The sequence below is a fragment of the Molossus molossus genome, unplaced genomic scaffold (genome assembly GCF_014108415.1).
Source record: "Molossus molossus isolate mMolMol1 unplaced genomic scaffold, mMolMol1.p scaffold_m16_p_2, whole genome shotgun sequence".
NCBI classification, from domain to species: domain Eukaryota; kingdom Metazoa; phylum Chordata; class Mammalia; order Chiroptera; family Molossidae; genus Molossus; species Molossus molossus.
Window position 1 is genome coordinate 130,832,811 of NW_023425355.1, and position 7,780 is coordinate 130,840,590.

At 40.5% G+C, this 7,780-nt stretch overlaps 1 non-coding gene across 1 annotated transcript; it reads left to right on the plus strand.

Annotated features, from left to right (window-relative positions):
• Positions 1–7,149: 7,149 nt before the first annotated feature.
• Positions 7,150–7,255, plus strand: LOC118636769. Its single transcript, XR_004960753.1, has one exon. It is a non-coding gene; the product is annotated as a U6 spliceosomal RNA (small nuclear RNA).
• Positions 7,256–7,780: the final 525 nt, after the last annotated feature.

The following is a 7,780-nucleotide window of genomic DNA, read 5'->3' on the forward strand; positions in this document are numbered from 1 at the left end:
CATATAATTTCTCTCATAGAGTGTAATCTAAAAGACAAATGAACAAACAAAACAGAAACAAACTCATAGATACAGAGAACAAAATGATGGTTGACAGAGGGGAGGGAAGATGGGTGTTTCTGCAGAAAAAGGGAGAGGGATTAAGAAGTACAAATGTCACCCTGGCCAGTTTGGCTCAGCGGTTAGAGTATCGGCCCGCAGACCAGAGAGTCTTGGGTTCGGTTCCTGCTAAGGGTACGTACCTCGGTTGCAGTTTGTCTCCAACCCTGTTGGGGTCATGTGGGTGGCAACCAGTCGATGTGTCTCTCTCACATCAATCTTTCTCTCTCTCTCTCCCTCCCACTCTATCTGTACAAAAAATGGAAAAATATCCTCGGGTGAGGATAAAAAAATTTTAAAAAATAATAATAATAACTTTAAAAATTGAATTTTAAAATTTGAATTTTATATTATTTAAATGATCACAGAATTATGGTAAAGAAAGGGGAAATCTATAAAACAAATGCATATTAAGAGAAATCAAAAATAAAAATATATACATTAGTCAAATTTGACATTAAAAAGGGACATTGAAATTTATAAAGCCAAAATATGAAGGATAGAGAATTATTTAACAATATGACTAATGCCCTGGCTGGTTTGGCTCAGCGGTTAGAGCGTCAGCCTGCGGACCAAAGAGTCCCGAGTTCAATGCTGGCCAAGGGCACATACCTTGGTTGCGGTTCATCCCCAGCCCAGATTGGGGTCCTGCGGGTGGCAACCAATTGATGTGTCTCTCTCAAATCGATGTTTCTTTCTCTCTCTCTCCCTCCCACTCTGTCTGAAGATAAATGTAAAAAAATATATATATCCTCGGGTGAGGATTAAAAAGAAACAAAACAATATGATTAATAGCTTTCTTTGTTTTAAATATATTTTTATTGATTTTTTAGAGAGAGAGGAAGGGAAAGAGAGATAGAAACATCAATGTGAGAGAGAGACATTGATTGGCTGCCTCCTGCACGCCCCCTACTGGGGACTGAGCCTGAAACCTGGGCATGTGCCCTGACTGGGAACCTAACCAGGACCTCTCAGTCCACGGGACGACACTCAATCCACTAAGCCACACCAGCCAGGCATAAATAGCTTTCTTTTTTCCCTAGTTCCCATGCAACATTTACAAGAATAGAATATATAGCTGCACTCACAGAGGCATTTCAACAGGGTTCAATTGCTGAAGAAGACTGATGGGACCCAAATGCACAAAGTTTTCAAATGTGTAATAACAGGGAAAAGACACACTACAGCAAGACCCTGAAAATCAGAATAAACATCATAGCATGTGACTCTCAGCAGGGGTGGAGAGGCCATGTGTAGGCTCCTTGTCTCTTCCCTGCCCCAGCCCTAGAATCAGCCATGTCTTCATGGGGCCCTGGTTCCATTTATTGGAGAATGATATTTAGAAACAAAGATCTGGATGTGTGCTCATTGCTGCTGAGGTGTCACTGCTCCTAGGCCATCTCGGCAGTCGGAGCCAGGAAATATATCTACATATACTACCCCACATATACATACATATCTATATTTCTGTATCTGCCAACAAGAGTACAGTATTTATGTACAGTTCTTTTTGTCATTAGCCTTACATTATCTGGTCAAAGCACCATCTCTCTTTTATATTTAGGTATGATTGATATATTAGTGTCATGTGTACAACATAACGGTTTAATAGTTGTACATATTGTGAAATGATCACCACGTCTATTTAACATCCGTCACTGAACAGAGTTACAGAATTTTTTATTAAATATATATATTTGTTTTATCCTCACCTGAGAACATTTTTGCATAGAATGAGAGGGAGAAAGAGTGGAAGAGAGAGAAAGAAACAGCGATGTGAGAGAGACACATCGACTGGTTGCCACCCACACAACCCCAACCGGGGCGGGGACAAACTGCAACAGAGGTACGTGCCCTTAGCAGGAACTGAACACGGGTCTCTCTGGACCGCAGGCTGATGCTCTAACCGCTGAGCCACACCCGGCCAGGGCTATTACACATCGATGTTTCCCTCTCTTCCTCCCTCTCTCCTTCCTGCTCTATCTGAAGATAAATGCAAAAATGCCCTCGGGTGAGGATAAAAATATATATATTTAATGTTGACATTATTGCAGATGTCCCTTATTCCCCCTCTCCTTTGACCCCCTTCCCCCATCCCCACCTCCCCCTCTATTGGCCTTCACCAAACTATTGTCAGTGTCCATGGGATATGTATATATGTTCTTCAGCTAATCCCTTCCCCTTCTTTTTTTTTAGATTTTTTTCTTTGTTGATTTGAGAGAGAGAGAAAGGGGAAGAGAGAGGGAGAGAGAGAGAAACATCGATGAGAGAGAACATCAACTGGCCGCCTCCAGCATGCCGCACACTGGGGATTTGGCCCAAAACCTGGGAATTGAACTGGCGACCTCTTGGTGCATGGGTGGATGCTCAACCAGTGAGCCACACCAGCCGGGCCCTTCACCTTCTTTATCCAGTCACCCCAACTTCCCTCCCCTCTGGCACCTGGCAATCTGTTCCATGTATCCATGCTTCTGGTTCTGTTTTGTTCATCAGTTTTTTTGTTGATTAGATTCTAAATATTAGTGAGATTATATATTTATCCTTCTCTGACTGGCTTATTTCATTTAGCATAATGCTCTCCAGGTCCATCCATGCTGTTGCAAATGGTAAGAGATACTTCTTTTTTACAGCTGTGCAGTATTCCATTGTGTAAATGTACCACAGCTTTTTTATCCACTCATCTACTGATGAACACTTGGGCTGTTTCCATCTTGACTATTGTAAATAATGCTGCTATGAACATAGGGGTACATATATTCTTTCTGATTGGTGCTTTGGGATTCTCTTAGCAACTTTCACATATGCAATATACTATCATTAACTGTAGTTGCCATGCTGCACATTACATCCCATGACTTATTTTATAACTGAAAGTTTGTACCTTTGACCCCCCACACCATTTTCACCCACCCCCTCTGGCAACCATCAATCTGTTCTCTGTATCTAAGAGCTTGAAAACACTTTCTCAAAGTTTCCTACTCTCTTCAGTGAAATTATGGTATACATTTTTAACACAATTAGATTCATTTGTCATACTCTGCATTCCATCTTGGTATCACTGACAACCAGGTTGATTTTTTTTATAACTGGCATACAGTAAAGTTCAACCTTGGTGGTGTACCATCTTATGGGTTTTGACAATTGTAGAGACATGTATCCACCACCACCCTTGTGCAACCCATTATGTACTCATCAACACTTCTCTCTTCCCCAATCCCTAGCAACCACTGATCCAGTTTCCATCTTGTGTCCTGTGGTAGACTGAATAATAACCCAAAAAGATATCCATGTCCTAATCCCCGAAACTGACAAATATTACATCACATGGCAAAAGGGAGTCTGCAGTATGATTCAGTTAAGGATCTCATGATGGGGAGAGTAGCTTGGATTATCCAGGTGGGTCTTAATTATAATCACAAGGGTCCTTAAGAGAGGGCTGCAAGAAAGTCAAAGGAAGTAGGGGTAAACATGAGGATGGAAGCAAGAGGTTGGAGTGATGTGAGGAAGGAATCGCAAGGTAAGGAATACAGGCGGCTTCCAGAAGCTAGAAAAGTCAAGGAAATGAACTTTTCCCCTAGAACTTCCAGAAGGAACCAGCCCTACAACGCCTTGACTTTAGCCTAGTGAAATTGATTTCAGCCTCCTGCCTTCCAGAACTGTAAGAGAATACGAAGTTTGTGAAAATTTTTTTACAGCAGCGATAGGAAACTGATCCACATCCTTATAGTTTTGCCTTTTCCAAAATTTCACATGAATGGAATCACACAAAAATTTTGGGTCTTTGGAGTCTGGCTTCTTTCATTTGACAACATGCATTTAACATTCATCCATGTTTATGTTATGTATATTTTATCACTAAAAAAAGATTCATTCATGTTGTTGAGTGAATCAGTAGATCTTTCCTTCTTATCACTGACTAGTATGCATGTACCAGTTTGTTTAGCATTCACCTGCTGAAGGACATCTGGTCGTTTCCAGCTTCTGATAATGAATAAAGCTGCTATAAACATTTGCATACACGTTTTCGTGTGCACATAAATTTTCAATTAACTTAGCTATTAAAATTCATAGGGATTCATAGCTTTTAGGACATGGAGATGACAATTTAAGTATCGTTACCCAGGAAACACATTATTAAGTAATACAAACAAAAAGAATCACTGGCTTTTTAAGGCCAAGGTTACATTTACAGAACAAGCCATAAGTTTTCATTTCTGGGTGTCTTACAAGCTCGCTTTGTCAGACATAAAATTTTCAAGGACATTTTAAGAAACAAGAAAATCATCTCATTCTGTTGCTGGGATTTCTTTTCTTTCCTTTCTTTCTTTCTTTTTTTTTTTGAGAGAGGGAATGAATCATCAATATGAGAAATAAACATCAATCAGTTCCCTCTTGTACGTGCCCCGACCAGGATCAGCGATGTTCCAACCAACTGAGCCACTCAGCCAGGGCTGTTGCTAAGATTTTTTAAAAATATTTTTATTGATTTTTTTAGAAAGAGAGAGATAGAAACATTGATGTGAGAGAGAAACAGGGATCAGCTGCCTCCTGCACGCCCCCTACTGGGGATCAAGCCTGCAACCTGGGCATGCGCTCTGACCTGGGATGGAACCGGGACCTCTCAGTCCAAGGGACTGCGCTCAATCCACTGAGCCACACCAGCCGGGCTGTTGCTGGGATTTTTTACCCCAGCAGTTAGGAGGGTCTGTGGGTTTCCGGGTCATTATTTAGAACTGAGAGAAATAAAGACAGATCTAAAAAGATTAAAACTTACTATGGAAAGGAAAAGGGCAAAATAGAATTATAAACAATGGAAAATTACCATGTAATGTTATCCATCTACAGTGTGAATAGGAAAAACTGACAATGAATATTTGAATTTCTAATTTATTATACTGGCAATCCATTCACCCCTGGTCCTTAGTACTGTTTGCTACAAAACTTGTCAAATAGTTTCATGAAGTCATTAAAACTTATCTGCTTTTTCAAACAGATGTGCAATGACACCTGTGGAGTTTTGCCTGAACAAAGAAAAAAGTAAGTCAAACATAAAAATGGCAAAAAAAATTTCTCTAAGGGACCAAAACTACAGAGGAATTAGTCTGAGTTGCACTCCTCAAGGCAAAATTGGGTACGTGTCACATAATATCCAAATGGCTTGTAATAAAACCAACTGCAAAGTGTATAACAAATATTTGTCGGGATATGGGACTTTCTCTTACTTACAAGCTAACAAGTTAGCCTGTTTTGATTCCCTGGAAGCCAACAGCACAGTAAGCGGTATGAGCATCATCAGCATATCTGCATGGGTTCCCCACTGCCCCAAATCCCACAGGGGCTATGTACAGGGGCCCAGGAAGGCACAGTATGTACCCAATGTGAGTCTGCATCACAGCTGAGGAATACTGGCCTTGGGGAATTCACATATTTCTTTAAAAATATATTTTTTTAATTTTTAGAGAGAGGAAGGGAAAGGGAGAGAGAAACATTGATGTGAGAGCAAAACATGGATGGAGCCCACAACCGGCAACCTTTTAGTGCATGAGACAATGCCCAACCAACTGAGCCACACCAGCCAGGGCTGAATTCCCAACTTTTATATCAAGCCTGATCTCTGTCCCAGAAGGAGACAGCACCTCGTCTCTTAAGGCAGCTCCCTACTAATACAGCCTTGAGAGATGATGGCCCCGGTAAAGAGGGTCAGGGCTTTGCATTCTTGGCATACAAAACAAGAACAACAGGGACACTCTGGGCTGTGACAGATTGCATCTCCCAACCATATTATGCCTGGCGAGAAAATAGGTCAATTCTCCTTCCACATGAAGTGAGCAGTAAGATGTACTGCTCAAAGTTTTGCCCCTAGGAATATTTTCCTTCCTCACTGCCTTTCAGGGGCTAGAAGGTACCCATCCGCTTTTAGCCAGTGCCAGCAAACTGTGCATATACCTGGCCTGTGTTTTTCTGTTGACCAATCATAGAGAACTCTCTGGAAGCCATAAATGTGGGTTAAAGAAAAAATAAATTGGAGGGAGCAAGTACCATGGGAGGGTTTCTTCAATATTTATTCAACTTTATTTGCCCATTATTAATGGAAATATCACATGAGAAAGGGTTTTTCAAATGAAAATTCTATAGAAAAGTATTCATGTCTTTTATGTATTTCTTAAGATGGTGGTTCCCTTTCGACTATGCTTATCTTTTCATAGGGTTTTTTTTTTTTTACTTCATTTATTTTTAAAGAGAAAGGGAGAGGAAGAGAGAGATAGAAACATCAACGAGAGAGAACATCAATTGGCTGTCTCCTGCATGCCCCCCACTGGGGGTTTGACCCACAACCTGGGCATGTGCCCTGACCAGGAGTCAAACCAGTGACCTCTTAGTGCATGGGTCGATGCTCAACCACAGAGCCACACCAGCTGGGTTCTTTTCATAGGGTTTTAATAATATTAGTCTAACATAAGCAAAATAAATCTTATAGCAATGGCACAAAACAATGATAAATGTTTTAAAGAAATTCAAACTTATCTTTAGCTTGTCACAGTTGAGACCGTGGAAGTTTAAAACACTTCTTCATACAGTTTACTTGTGCCTTCTGACCAACTGGGACTCAATCACATATATAGTGTTATCTTTTTCTAATGGGACACTGTTGTCACATCCAATTTCATATTTCCATGGATCAGAAAACACCTATTACCTGATGGTCATTTCAAGTGGCTATACCCCTCTCCTTTTATGTTCCAGATCTCCTGCGTTTGCTTTCGGAGTGAACCCACCTAGAAGCTGGAGGGCAAAGAGACCTGTTGATACAGTTTCTTCCCAGGGCACAGAGCAGGTAGAGAGGAATGGAGTGAATTTGGAAGGGCAAATGGAAGATATCCAGCGCAGCCCATAAATGGCATTGATGTCATTGCTGTGATTTTCTAAACCATTAAACCATTCTTGGTAAAGTTCCAAACAAAATAACACACACTCCTTTCAATTTATACAGTAGATCCATTCCTGGAAAATTCCAGGATGTTAAAACTGTGCAAAAAATACTGTGAATTATGCTCGCTTCAGCTGCAATATACTAAAATTGGAATTATACAGAGAAGATAAGCATGGCCCCTGTGCTAGAATGACATGCAAGTTTGTGAAAGCATTCCATATCTTTTTTAATTTTAGAAAAAGAAGAAAGTACTTAGAGTTTATGTGCAAAATGAGGTTAGGTTTAGGCTCAGACAAATAGGTTTTCCTTATATGTGAATGTCTAGGGAGACATTTGAAAATTATGTAAGAGGTAGGAAAATCTGTCCTTGTAAGAATGTCACATGCATTGAAGAACATATGACATTCTTGGCTCCTGCCCATTAACTGCCAGGAAATCCCTGCCAGGGGATTCCTGTCAATCACTATAACAACTGAAATAGCCCCACGTGTTTTCAGAGCATAACCCTGGGTGGTACTACCCTCAGTGAGACCCAGTCTCCTAAGGTGAAACATTCTTCCTTGCAGAATTTGAGCTTGATATTTCATCCACTTAGTGTCTGGGGGTAACTAAAACGGAAGAAATGACTTCTCAATTGTTCAATCCAATATACTAAAGTCTCTGACCCAGTTACCGAATGCTGGCTGCCATTTCTGGCAACATATACTTGTGAATTTGAATTTTCTGATTTAGTATAAATAAAAACCAAGA